Here is a 15,358-nt window from a genome sequence, read left to right as displayed (position 1 = left end):
ATGAGCTACTTAGAATGAGAGAAAAAAAAAAAAACAAGGAAAAAAAAGAAAGAAATCCCCTTTTCAGAGTCAATCCCCATCCCCCCAGTTCACCAGTCAAGAACCAGGGTTGGTACCTGGTTCTATGTGCCCCTTTTCTTGGAACACAGCCCTTTTCCAGGATTCTGAGCTCAGCTGACTCCAAAAGTCTCTGTTTTTTAATGTATTTTTTTCTGTCTACCCTGCCTCCTCTTTCCTGGGAGAAACCTCCAGGTTCCTTTCCTTCTTGCTCTAAGTTTATCTGTGCTCTTAGCTTGTATTCAGTAGTCCAAATTTGTTAATTAAAATGGCAGTTGTAGCCTGGTTGAGCTGCCTCCCCTTGCTCCCAGCAGAGACCACTTCTTTTTCCCATAGGAAATTGTTCCAGCTCAGCCTGCCGTGCCAGTGGGGGAGGGGTGCCTGCTTCTTAGTTTGAGGAGACTTAGTTACAGTTCTATGCTATGATCTCAGCCATTCCACCCATTTCAGGCTGGTGTATGACATGTATCCAGTCATAGAAGTCCCCAAGACAGTTCCAGATTATTTACTGGCTGTTCCTGGCTATTTGGTAGTTGCTTTAGGAGACTAACTAAGTTCCACACCTCCCTATGCTACCATCTTGTCTGCCTGTCCCTCTAGTGTATTTTTAACCTCTACTATTGTGCCTTTCATTCCCATAATTTCTGTTATGTTTCTTTTAATACTTTAAATTCTTCTTTATGCTCACACATTGTCTTCTTAATATCCTTTATCTCTTTATGTATATTTTCCCTCATCTCCTTGAATTGATTTAGGAGATTTGTTTGAACATTTTTGATTGGCTGTTCCAACATCTGAGTTTCCTCTGAAGTTTTAATTTGTTCCCTTAACTGACCCATATCATCCTGTTTCTGAGTATGGCTTATAATTTTTTGTTTATGTCTAGGTGTCTGATTATCTAGGCATCTGATTATCTTGATGAGTTAACTGTGAATGCCTCTTTCTTCCCTCTTGTATATGGTTTTATTGTTGATCAGCTTTGTGTTAAGGCTCTTCTTCGATGCTTGGTCTAATTTATTCTAGACCTTAAAATATCCTGTGCTTAACTGTTCAGATTTTCTCTGCTCTTCTTCATTTGATTCTTTCTCTGAGTATGTGATGCAATTTTTAAGATTGTACTTTTTATGTTCTTGTTTTACCTCCAGGAGAGAGCCTCATTTTCCCTGTTCCTTCTATGGGAATCTTGATCTCTTTGTTTTTATGCAGATTTTCTCCCCAGCTCCTATTATTTGTTTAAGTTCTCTCCCTCACTCAGTGCCCCATTTTCTTTACACTTTTCTGTTCTGGGACCCATCCTATCTTAAAGCACTTCAGTTTAAACTCCTTCCCACCCCCATTTTTTTCTGTGAGGGTTTTCTGCCTTTGGTATCCTGCCCTGGGGAGTCAGATGGTGTTGATACAGAAAGATGGGTCACTTCAGATAAGTCTGTTTTTGCCTTTAGGTGTCTAGCTGACTGAAACTTGATTGATTGAGGGCACAGCAGTTCCTACCAGCCTATATATCATGTATCATGGACTGACTCTCTCTATCTCTTTCTCTTTCTCTCTCTCTCTCTCCTCTGAGGACCCTTTATTATGCAGCACTCCTCATGTGCTTGCTCTGCCCTGGTTCTCTGCAGACTTAGGTCTCTGTTTATATATGTGTGGAGTTCTAACTTGCTGATGTGAGTCACTCTACAGTCTTAGTCCCTGGCAGGAGGTACCCAGGCTGTGCTCCCTCTGTGTGATTCCATGTTGCCCGGGACTGAGTGAGTGGAAGGTGAGCAGGAACTAACTAGTGTCAGGGACAGAATTCTCCTGAGATTTTTTTCTTTCTTTGATTCAGTGCTTGTGGAGTCCTTCCCCAGTCTCTACCCTCCTCCAGAGTTCTAAGCAAGTGGGATTTGTCCTCTTATTCACTGAATCTCTGGGGAAGCTTTTTCAGGGGATGTCTTATGTTGCCATGTTGATGGCATCACCATCATCATTTTTATGGTAACCCTCTTCCCCATGTCCAACACACCCACATCCTCCCCCCACCCCATAAATACACACACACAGGATAACAAAAGGTCTGTATACTACATTTACCTTAACTGTCTTCCTTATTCATTTTCCCACTCAGTGCAGCACATCTGGTATGTTTATATGTATTATGACAGGAGAAACAACTTCTCAAGTCCTTCCCAGAGAACTTACAAAGTCAAATTCCTATTTCTTTTCTTTCTAGAATAGGTAACTCTGGCAGGGTCACCAAGTTGTCTACCAATGAACTAAGTGTACAAGAAGGCGAGTGTGTGTGCATGTGTGCATGAGTGTGTGTTTGTAAGAATGCAAGTGAGTAGAGACAACATTGGGCAAAACTGGGAGAGATTAGATTTGTTGGAGCCCATCTGTCTGTCAGAATCTCTCCTGGTTTTGTGCATGTTGGATATGTTAAATAATGACCTTTTTGGTCACAGGTGACAGAAACTCAACTTGAATTATTTTAAGCAAAGAGAGAGCATAGTGGGTTATGTAATCCGACTACATAAATGGCAGGAGGAAATATTCTTAAGGCTCCAGGGACTTGTATGCTGTCAAATCTTTCTGTGTGTCTCTTTTGTGCATGTTACCTTCAATCTTCTAGCTGTTTCCATGGGGCTGCAGGTGTGATGTCAGGCCACTCTACATTTCCATCCTTATGCCCTTGTAACCAGAAAATTAAGGACTTTCTTAATTGGTTAGGGAAGGGTACTGATAGGCTCTCCTCAGATCACATGACCTTCCCTGAACCAACCCCTGAGTCTAGGGCATGAGGAATTATGATTGGGCATGCCTCTCGCCATAGGTCTGGGGATGCTGTGAGTGGCATAGCTGAAATTGGAGAAGAGCAATCCTCTAAGAATGGAGTAAAGCAATTAAGGGGTTTTGGACATATTTGCAGCTTGAGATGGAACTTCAACATTTGGCTTCATACAAACCTGCCTGCAGGGCTAATATCCCAGTGAAGGTGTGAGCTGTGTTCTTGCCCTGTCCTGGGATCTCATGTTCTTGATTGTTGGATATAGGCTTTGACAGGGACTGACCAGCTTCACCAAACTCCTTTCCTCTTCTTCCTGGTACAGAACTGCACTACATTTCACAGCCTCCCTTACAGTAAGAGGTGGCCAAGAAACAGCTTTATCCAAAAGAATGTGATTGGAAGTGATGTATACCACTTCCAAGCCTCAGCCACACAAACTTCCTGTTTTAATCTTCTGGGCTGCTGATTCAGTTAATCAGCTGGGCTGCTGAAATGCAATATACCGAAAATGGGCTGTTTTTTAACAATGGTAATTTATTAGTTTACAAGCTTACAGTTTTGAGGCTGTGAAAATGTCCAGATTAAGGCATCAACAAGAGGATACCTCCTTTGTGAAGATAGGCTGCCAACAATCCTGGAATCCCCCATCACATGGCAAGACACATGGTGACATCTGCTGGTCTCTCCCTTCTCTTCTGGGTTTTATTGCTTCCAGCTTCTGGTTTCTGGGGCTTCCACCCTTTTTTCTGTGTCTCTCTGTGTCTCTCTCTGAATTTCATACTCTTATAAAGGACTCCAGTAAGAGGATTAAGATCTGCCCTAAATGAGGTGGGTCACATCTTAAGACCCACTCACCAAAAGATCCTACTTACAATGGGTCCACTTCCATCAGAATGGATTAGCTTTAAGAACATGATTTTCTGGATTCCACACAGACTCAAACCATCACGCCTCCCACAATCCTTTCTGTTTCCCCTTCTGCCAGCTTGACACAGATGGGCATGGCAACTCTAAGTCATGTGTTGAAGTTACTGGGACCATAAGACAGATTCCCTGCTTGGAGGAGAGTCATCTGCTCATAAGGAATTCTCACTTCAGAATTTATGTGAAGGAGAAATAAACTTCTATTTTTTTTTTTTTTTTTTTTGGAGAGATTACAAATTTCAGAGTTTTTTTATAGTACCAAGTGCTACCCTAACCAACATAAAGACTCTTTCCCTTCTTCATCATTGGTTCCATCGTCCCTGTTTTCCCTAGCAGCCACAGAGGAACACTGGAACCAACAGAGTTGGGTTTGAATCATGGCTGTGCTACTTACCAGCAGAGTCTGGGGCAGGTCACTCAGCTTCTTTGAGGCATGGTTTTCTGACACATAGAATAATTTCTACTTCACAAGGCTGCCATGAAAGGGTATGTGAAAATGCTCTAATTACAGATTCTAGGTGTTTATAGTATTGTGTCTTATAACTGCCACAGGTGACTCCATCCAAAATGACTTCCTCCTTTTCCCTGGCAGCCTTGGAGCATATCTTGTTGGTTAGGGGATTCCTCAGTCTCAGAAAATTCATTGGGCTGTGGTAAAATGCTGTCACCAGTCTTTTTTCTAACAGGTAGCACTCCACCAGGCAGATATTAAATCCAGGCTCCAGCTCTGTCTCTCTGGAATGCTTTAGGTGGTAGGTTGAATTGCGTTCCCCAACAAATACATATTCTTATTTTAATCTGCATTCCTGTAGGTGTGAACCATTGTAAATGGGACCTTTAGAAGATATCATTTTTAGTTAAGCTGTAAACCAATGGAATGATTCTGGGACTTAATTCAGATTACTGGAGGCCTTATAGAGAGAACTTGGAAGTCACAGAAGTCAGAAAGGAGAGGACATCACCATGTGACGCAGGCAAAGATACAAGCCAAGGAACCCCAAGGATTGTGTTCTGGTTTGCAAATGTTGCCATTATGCAAAATACCAGAAATGGATTGGCTTTCATAAAGGGGCTACAAATTTACAGTTCTAAGGCCATAAAAATGTCCAAACTAAGGCATCAACCAGACGATAACTTCACTGAGGAAAGGTGTTTCTTGAGAACACTTGTCAGCTGGGAAGGCACGTGGCTGGCATCTGCTGGTCCTTTGCTCCCTGGTTGCTTTGCTTTCAGCTTCTGATTCCAGTGGCTTTCTCTCTAAGCATCTGAAGTTCTCTCTTATCTTCTCTGGTACAAACTCTGGGCTTCTTCTCTCAGCTTAGCATCTCCAAACATCCTTCTGTCTGCATCTCCAAATGTCTCCAAGCATCAGCAAGAGTCTCTATTAGCTCTTGAGTTTTCTTAAGTAATCCAGTGAGCCAATCAATACCCACCCTGAGTGGATGGGGTCCACACGTCCATGGAAATAATTTAATCAAAGGTATCACCCAGTCACATCTCCATGGAAACACTCAATCAAGAGTTTCCACCCAACAAGATTGGGTTAAAAGATCATGGCTCTTCTGGGGTCCATAACAGTTTCAAGCCGGGACAGTCTGCCAGCAGCCAGCACTAGAATGCTCGACTTCATGGAAATAAATATGGTCTTTCCAACACCTTGATTTTGGACTTCTTCTAGCCTCAAAACCATGAGCCAATGAATGTTTATTTTTTAAGCCAAATGGGTATCTGTGATAGCAGCTCTGGCAAAGTAAGAAAAAATCCATCCCAGTTCCAGGCTCACAGCCTTCTGTATCTCTCTTATTCATTTACTTATTTATTCATTCACTCACTCACTCATTCATTTATTCATTCATCCATTCATGCCTCTGTCCATCTGTCTGCTTATCCATTCTTCCATACAACAAACATTTATTGCATGCCAACTCTGTGCCAAATACCGTGCTAAGGGTTAGAGATACAAAAGTGAAAAAAAAACTTTATCCTTACTTGCATGAAGCTTCCATTCCAGTGACGAAGCCAGATAAGAGAGAGACAAGTGCTATGACAGCAGGTGGGACAAGGTACTGTGGAGATGCTGGGGGATGGGAAAGGTGTTCCACAAACAGTGATGCCAAGCCCAAGTTTTTCCAGGCAAAAAGATGGCGGAGCTATTTCTACCACAACAACCAGCTGCCCCTGAAATCTATCTATTGGGACCTTTCTCGTGCCTGCTGCATCGCCACCATCACATCCCTTTCTAAGCCTGCCACACCCAATTTCCAAATTCCTCAAGAACACAGTGTCCTTGCATAGCCCTACAGCTATTGAAACCTCCTCTGCATCTGCCTCCTTCCTCACTACCATCAACACTGCACTCAAAGGGGCATGAACATCTACTAGGCGTTCTATATGTGCATGTGTATGTATGCATAGTCATTAACATGTTCACAACATAAATGTATATTTACCAAATGCCTTAAAATGTAATATATATATATATATATGTTTGCATGTGACCACATACACTCACACACACATTTAACCTCCCAATTCCAAGAAAACTAAATTGCTTAGATGGAGTTACCTGTTGTTACCTCAGAAATCAAACTATTAAATTTCTCCAAAAGCAGGGAAGAAAGGCTGTTGTGCTGGTTTGGATATATTATGTCCCCCCCAAATGCTGTGTTCTTGCATGAAATCTTGGGGGGCACGTATACAAAATATATTAATGATTATTAGGTTGGAATCTTTGGATTAGGTTGTTTCCATGGAGATATGACCATCCAACTGTGGGTAATACCTTTGATTAGATTATTTCCATGGAGGTGTGGCCCCACCCATCCAGCGTGGGTCTTGATTTAATCACTGGAGTCCTACATAAGAGCTCAGACAGAAGGAGTTCAGTGCTGCAGCTGAGAGAGGCATTTTGGAGATGACCTTTGAAAGCAGACTTTTGCTGACACTTTGCTCTAGAGAAGCTAAGGGAGGACAAACGCCCCAAGAGCAACATTTTGAAGCATGCACAGGAGCTGAGAGAGGAGCTGGAATACAACCTGGGATCAGCAGACGCCAGCCACGTGCCTTCCTAGCTAACAGAGGTTTTCCAGACGCCTTTGGCCTTCCTTCAGTGAAGGTAAACTTGTGTTGATGCCTTAATTTGGACATTTTCATGGCCTTCAGACTGTAAATTTGTAACCAAATAAACCCTCTTTATAAAAGCCAATCCGTTTCTGGTATTCTACATTCCGGCAGCATTAGCAAACTGGAACAGCTGTATAAAGCTCATTTTGGTTACTATACAGAAAGTCAACACAGACCCCAAAAATTTTGGAAGTGCCTTGCTGATATGAACATTATTCTACATTTTTCCTTTGAGAAAGCTTTACTATTGGAATTTTATTATTGATTTCTTCCCTTCCTTTAGTGTCTAGAATAATAAGGTGTGAATGACAGATGGCTAACATGAATTGAATATTAACCGAGGGATGGGATGGGGAATTCATTTTATATAGTTCATTATCACCATCTTATGCTCTGCCCCTGTAGTATCTACTTGTCAATCCAAATTACTTACAAATTGGTAGAATTTCCAATGACCACATGAGTTGCCTTTTATCACATCTAAAGGGAGAGTGACCCTTAGTTTTGAAAGAAAGGATGGAAGCTTTCTCTTAAATATCATTAATAATAATGATGAGAATGATGGTGACAGCATTAATAGCAATAATCAACACTTATACATAATTACATGTAATTAACACTTACAGCACTCCCTACATGCCAGGCACTGTTCTACGTATTTGACATATGGCCTCATTAATGTCTTATAACAGCTGTATGAGGTAGGCTCCAATATTATCATCCCCATTTTACAGATAAGGAGGGTAAGGCACAGAGAGGTTTAACAATCTGCCCAAAGTCACACAGTAGTCACAGACAAAAGACTTGTACCCAGTCTGGCTCTAGGTTCCACCCTCTTGCCCACTAAGCAAGTTTGCCTTCTCCAGCACTGCTCTTGTTCAATCAAGTCCTGGGAGAACAAGAAGGAGAAGAGCCAGCTGAGGGGAGCAGGAGGAGCTCTGAGAAGCCAAAGACTCCAGCTCTAAATTCAAGGCCCCAAGTTTCTGGGTCTTCCTTTCCAGCAGAGGGCACCCATAGTCTACATTTTCTGGGTTCCCTGTTAGGACAGGTACTTCAGTTGTTGAGAACTAGAACTCCTAACTCTTTGAGGGAAAAGCCCTCATCTTAATATGTTGTCTATTATTCTTGATGTATTTATAGCATATTAATCAAAGGAAAGATCCGGTACATTGAAATAATCCAGGAAATGAACCAGTACATTTCTTGGAGGGCCTGCAATGGGCATGGATAACCATGAGCCCTATAAACCTGTGTAGGGGCCCCGAGCTTCTATCAACATTGCCTGACTCAGATAAACCACATCAGAGGCAGGAATTTTTCTCACCCACACTCAGAAAACTAATAACCTGTAAGCCATTAAAACTAGCCCCAGCTCAAGGGGCAGCCTTGAACACATCAATTCTTCCTCCTGGTTATAAGGTTATGGGGCCCAAGCTGTACTAACTGCATTACCCTTTTGGAACTTGTGCTGAGGTGTTTTCTCTCTAGTGACCTTTGTCACATCCTTTGCAGGAAATTAGCTCAACCTGTACCAGAGACAGAATACCCAGAAGCCAGGTTTGGTAGGATTTTTACCTTTCACAGTGGTGGGAGGAGGAAAACGACCCTGCGAGGAGGTCTGTACCTCCTCCCAGGTGCTCGCCACACCCTTTTTATAGTCTGTAATAAAGATGGGACAAAGGGCCTAACTTTTAGTGGGGGCCTCTCAGGCCAGGTGCGTGCACAATGTTGTCTGGGAATGCAAAAGTTTCTCCAACATCCTATGCCCTCCCCAGTGGTTTCCAGGAGCCCAGGTAGGCTTTGGAGGACCCTCATCAATTCCTCCTCAGTGATGCCTTTTTGGTATATACTTTGACAAATAATTGTAAAAGTTAATTTTTTTATATAAAAAAGTTTACATAAAGTTATATTAAAAAGTTTATAAATTAAAAAGTTAAATGAGAGGGAAAACCGAGAGAACGGCTGATGTCAGGCCTTCAGGGAGGAGTTGTATTAAACTGCCTGGGTTCTGATCAGTTCTGCCTCGTTGGGGCTGTGCAGGTCCCAGAGAAGTCATTTACCTAATCTGTACCACAGCATCACTTGTAAAATGAAGATGACAAAATCTCCCTCATAGAGCCATTGAGTGCATTCAATGAAGGAATGCATGGGAAGCCTTATTATGGATTGAAATTGAACATGTCCTCCAAAATGATATACTGAAGTCTTGACCCCAGAATCTCAGAATGTGACTTATTTGGAAACAGGGTAATTACAGATGGAATTAGGCCAGTTAAAATGGGGTCATACTGGAGTAGGGTGGATCCTCAATCCAATATGGCTGTTGTCCTTATAAGAAGGGGAAGAGGCTCAGACAGACATGGGGAGACTGAGGCAGAGATTGAAGCCCAAGGAGTGCTGGCAAACCAAAAGAAGCTTAGAGAGGAAAGAAAGGGGTCTCTCCTACACACATTGGACTTGAGGCCTCCAGAATCCTGAGACGATCAGTTTCTGTTGTTCTAAGCCATCCAGTTATGGTAATTTTGTTACAGCCATCCTAGGAAACTAAGACAATTAAGCATTAGTGCTTGGCATGCAGGAGGCACTTAATAAATCTTAGCTGTTGTGATTAAACCCATTGATACAGACCACGACTCTGGGAAAAGGAATCTTGCCATCCCTCACTACTGCCATCTTTATTGGCACTATGGGCAGTTTGTTCTGCTCTGGATGACGCTGGCAAACTTCCAGCCTCCCTGGGGGAACATGACACCCTTCTCATGCAAACCCCCTCCTTCCAGGCAGCAGCTAGATGCCAGGCAGAAGTTTTCTCTCCTGGAACCGGGTCCCTGGGCATTCATCCTCGTGAACAAACCGGCCTGGCATTGAGGTGAGTGGAAGTTCAAGGGGGGCCTCCCTTCTGACTTTTACTGTTTGAAGATTTGTGGCATTTCTCAGCCCAAGTGCTTGTCCTCCCAGTCTCCGGCCAAGACCACAGGCTCAACAATGCAGCCCTTCTCTGGGGGCCCTGTTTACCTTCCGGGAGCAGTCAGGGTGTGGCGAATTTCTGGGGTGGCAAGAGCTTTAGGGTGTGGTGAGAACACTGGGTGTGGCTACCCAGGAGAGGCCTTGGAGAAGAAAACAGGCTGAGAAACCAGCTGCTGGGCCTGGGGCCCCGAGTCTCAATGCTGGGGCTCTGTTATAGAGCAGCTGTGGGAACTCAGATTCTCTGCACCTCACTTCTATCAGCTGTCAAATAACAATACCACCTCCAGCAGCAGCTCACACGGACTGAGTCCCTTCTAGCCATGCCAGGGCATTCCACAGATTTCCCTTAGTAGGTCAAGGCTCTGTGCAACTCCTGGCTCCACCACTCTCTGGCTGTGTGACCTCAGACACATTATGTAACCTCTCTGTTCCTCAACTTCCTCCTCTGTAAAAACTGAGGCAGTAAAAGTGTTCTTGGATTTTTTTCCCCTTTGGGTTGTGGGAGGATTGAAAAAGAAAGCCTGGAATGATTTCTGGCCCAAGGTAATATTCAATAAGTATCAGCAATTACTAATTTGTGTTTCACATGCATGATCTCATATCATTCTCATAACAATCCTGTGAAATCAGCCTGCTTATCCCCCTTCTCTTGATGTGGAGATCAGCTTAGGGCACATAGAAACAAGTAAACAAAGCTGGGATTTGATCCTAGGGTGATGGGACCCCAAATTCGAAAACTCTGGATCCAAAATGATTGTGCCTTACTGCCTTTCATTTACCAACTTTGCCTGAACTTTGCACCTTTCTATGAGCACCTTTGTTAATTGTTTGGGAGTTCCAATTCCATTCAATTCATGAGCATCTACAGAGCTCCCACTGACCCGGCACTGAGCTGGGGCTGGATTCTACAGATGAGTAGGGTGCAGGCCTGCCCCTCTAGAAGCTCACAGGCTAAGCAGAGGCAAATCTCCAAACAAATAAAAGACCCTGCTGGAAACGAGTCTCAGTGATTGTCTCTGTTTCCAATTCCCTTTAGAAAATTCCTGAACTATCTTACCGCTTTTGAGAGAATGAGGAAAGAGCCTTAAGTAAAAACATTGACCCAGGAGCTCTACCTTCTTTTGCTTGAAATTCCATTTTTAGATTGAGTTTTAAAGTGGACTATTAAATAAAATGAAACACATACACACACACAAAACAGAAGAGCCGTTTTACCACGCATTTAACAGTTAGTTAATCTCTGAAAGACTAGAAAGATTCGATGAGGGTTGGGGGAAAGGAAGGACCCCTTCAGGATCTAAACCCCATATGGGCAAGGGCCTCTACTAAGCAGTGGGCTTTGGAAAACCACTTCCAGATTCTGAAGAAGAGGCCGGGAAACTCATTCACTAAGACACTAGGAAGGAAGTAGTTGATGGGATGGGGTAACCTACCCCCAAGGCTGGACCGTCAAGCCCTCTCAGGGTTTATCCAGCCCCAAGGAGGGCCCAGGTGCCAGGCCGGAGAGGCATGAGCTGGGGTGGGCCAGAGAAAGCTCTTTAGACCTCTTCATACCTGGAGCAACTCTCCTTACCATCATTTACCACTTTAGTTCTCATAGAGGCTGCCTCTGTGTTTGGGGGATGGAGGATCGGAAGAGGGGTATAAGGTGGGGGGTTGTCTTAAGCATTTGCGCCTGATGGCCCTTAATCCTCACAGCAAACCTGTGGAGTAGGTGCACTGTGTCTCCAACAACTCCAAAATTTGAGGCCTCTAGATGTTAAGTAACTTGTCTAAGAGAAGTACCTCACACAGCTAGTTAAGTAGCAGAGAGCAGTTCTTAGCTGTTCTTCCACATGTACCAAAATAGCCTTGTTAGTGGTTTGGCCTCTGGTCACTTGATCCTGGATCAATAGTACCTGACTGATGTCTGCTTGTCTCTCATTGCAACTGAGATATGTGGCATCGGGTTTATACCTCAGTCTCGTGTAAATGTGGACCACGTAATTCTATTTCCCTGAGACTGGCTGCCTCGGGGTACTCAGAAGAAAATCAAAGTCCTGACCAAGAACATGGAGGGACCAAACCCCAAAGCCAATGAGTTAGGGTCCAAGAACCAGGACTAGAACTCAGTTTTCCCACCGCCTCTCTTGGGCTCTTTACAGGAAAGAAAGGAGGAAAAGAAACGAGGAATTGAAATGCACAGGCATGAACTTCTGAGAACATCAAGCTGCGTGTAGAACTGCAACTGAGGACTTAAATAGGTACCATGTAGTTTTTTTCCCATCAGCTGTCTTCTTTGTGGAACCTCTAGAGGAGGCAGAAGCCCAGGGCCCTGTGAGAATCGGGGAGGTGAGGTGCAGTGGCCGGGCCATAGATTTTGTTACATATTAAAGGTGAACAAACCTGCTTTTAGAGACTTGAGGTAGGTGTTTGAAAGCTCTGGGCAACCTACAGGGCTTTGGGCTTTGGAGAAATGGTGAAATGGGTTAAGTTGAGCAGAAACTGGATGCTTGACAGGGTGTCAGAGTAGTTCTTAGACTCTTTAGGTTAGAGCCTCGGGATCTACAGCCCTTAGGGTGGCTTGGGTGGGGTGGATGTTAGAGGGCTGGAGATAAGCCTCCCAACCCCAGCCACTTCCAAGCCCTGAAGGCTTTGGAGCAGGGTCAGGAGGATGTAATTCTTGTGTGAAAAGAGCTTGGGTTTGACCTCTTGACAGAGTATTATGGGACTAGAACCTCCAGGGAGAAAAAGGTGCTTCTAGAATCCAGGAAATCTGCAAGAGCCAGAGAACATTCACTATTTCAATTCAGTCCAATTCAATTTAATTCCATTCAAAGCAAATATTTACTAAGCATCTAACAATGGGCCAGTCTCTGTAATGGAAGCTATGGGGAGCACAGCAGAGAACAAGGCAGCCAGACTCTTCCTGCCCACATGGAGTTTTCAGTCTAATGAGGGAGAGACAGATAAAGCACAATCAAACTGACAGGGAACAAAGGAGGAGAGCTGCTTTAGATTAGGGTCCTTTGAGGACTTTTCCTCTGAAGCGGGTGAGATGAGGACCCCACACCCCAGGTGGGGTGGCTGCTGATTAGTAGCTCACCTCTCTGCAGTTCTGCTTTCTCCAGAACCTGGCCCCTTCTAATTCTTATTGCTTCACCCAACCCTCTAATGCTCTTCAAAGATTATCTTTTTTTTTTAATTGTATCTAGATTTTCCAGTTTTTCTTGGCAGAAGCCTTGGTTTGCTGTAGGCTACTCCATCCAACACAGAAGGGGAAGTCACGTGACTTCCTTTCATGTGATTTTTTTTCTCTTTTAACTACATAAATTGTACATGAATATAGTATCTTTGTAAAAGTTAATTTAAAGGAATAGAAGCAGCTGGAGTAAACTGTGACAGCCTCTTTTGCCCCCTTTTCACCAGACTTCCTGTTAGGGAAGTCTTACCCTTCTTATCCTTCTTGATGTCCCCCCATGTGGAGTCGTGACACTCCTGGCCTGTCTCTCCCTCTCCTCTCCCAGGGCAGCAAGGAGAGGAAGGGGTTAGTTTAGCCTAGATGGTGAGTTTGGGTACAACACTGGGCATGCTCAGATCAAGGTTTTCCTTTTTTTTTTTTCTCCTAGGAATGAGCTGTCTGCAAGAAACACAAGTTCCCCTCTGCTCCTATATGCTATTAGTGTTACCAGGTTGCCTGATTGGGCAACCTGAACTTAGCATTCAGTTAACAGTCCACCTGGATCTCATTCGCACGTCTTTCAACTCAGCCTTTATCAGTAATAAAGGAGATATTTTGGACACTATCAGATATTCATCCCGAATCCAAGCTGCAGGAAAGTCCGGGGAAATTTAATGTTTGACTTTCCAGGCTCACTCTGCAGCACAGGAAGGTGTTTGGGATAGAGGCACCATGGAACGAGAGGGCCAATTCACCATCTCCACCCATGAGCACTGGCAGTGTGCGTGATCGCTTGTCTTTCATCTACACACTAGGGGCAGTTAGATAGCACCTGAAGTCCCCTAATGAGAGATCCACACTTGGAGTATATTGTTCTTAACATGAAGGTTGTATCATCCACCTCTATTCACTTGAGTCAATTGAATTTTATCAAGAGAACCGACAGTTGCTGACTGGTCAAATTAGATCAGTTTGCACCAGATTCCTAGAAATTAGAGAGGTACTTGTTAAATTTTGATAAACACTATCAAATTGCTTTCCAAAAGATCTTTATCACTCTTCCTACCAGCAGTGTCTGAGAAGGCCCTCTTCCCTGAAGCTTCAATGCCCTGGGGCCTCTTTCTTCTTTTCATTTGTATTTCCTCCTTCGACATTCTGAAAGCACAAAGAGTAATGTAGTGAAAACAGTAACTACGGTTTATCCAGCAAAGCTTTCCAACCCATACACTGCACTAGGCACTTTACAAAAACTATTTAATTTAATCCTCCCAATGACCCTATCCTAGTATGAACTGCTCCGGTTTTACAGACCAGGCGGCTGAGGCTCAGAGAGGTTAAATAATTTTCCAGAGCCTCAGGAGAAGCAGAAGTATGAACAAAGGCAGACTCTTCCGAAGCCTATACACTTAAAAATGGAGGTGTCAAGAAAAGAGACAGATGTAGTGATGATTGCTACTATTTTAAAAGTATTATTTAGGTGGATTTGATTACTCAAATGGTATCTCAAGGCCATGGTTATGAATATTGGATCTCTCACCCTCCAGCAGTGCAGAAATAAATGCTTATTTTTAGAAGGAAAATCATCCTTAGGATTTAAGGAGCTTTCTATGCACTCCAGGTGGATTGCGTTGATTTCATCATTTATCTGCACCATCTGTTCAGGAGTTGAGTGAAAGTATAATCACTTCCATTTTAGGATCACAGGGAGAAGACCAAAGATTCCCAGTTCTCAAGTGGCCAGTCCAACAGTCCAGTTGATACATTCAGCTCCTCATTTAATGTTTGCCATCATGGTAGTAACTTAGAGGAAGACACAGGAGGTGTGTGTGTGTGTGTGTGTGTGTGTGTGCGTGTGTGTGTGAGGTAGCTTTATTTAAGATCAGAATGGGAGTGCAGAGCAAGAGGGAGGAGGATGTGCGTGTTTGTGGTGAGAAGGGCAGTGATAGCAAGACGGAGAAGTTGGTTCTGGCCAACATTTCTTGGAACACCAGGAGACGTCACAGTTGCCAAGATCAGCATTGAAGATAATGAATTTTCAGAGGGTTCAGTAAGTGCCTTGTGTCCTTTCCTCCCTCCCACCTTGACGCCCACCTTACCCCACCCCACTTAGCTTCCTAAAGCACCACTTCCCTTTTTATTGTTGCATCAGAATCTCCAGAGGTGAGGCCTTGGAGTCTATATTTTTAAATAAGTTCTGCAGTTGAGTTTGATTACCAGCCAGGCTTGTGGCTCAATAGATAACAAGATGCATTTATCGTGAAGCTAATGAGGCTGAAGTGTCAGAGCCCTTCACTTGCACAGCCCCTTAGTCCTGGGAAAGGCCCCGGTGTTGTGCTTCCTTGACCATTTGCTTTTTTGTAAAA

Source organism: Choloepus didactylus, chromosome 3, assembly GCF_015220235.1.
Source record: "Choloepus didactylus isolate mChoDid1 chromosome 3, mChoDid1.pri, whole genome shotgun sequence".
Classification (NCBI taxonomy): domain Eukaryota; kingdom Metazoa; phylum Chordata; class Mammalia; order Pilosa; family Megalonychidae; genus Choloepus; species Choloepus didactylus.
The sequence above is the reverse complement of the archived record's forward strand: the minus strand, read 5'-3'. Positions refer to the sequence as shown.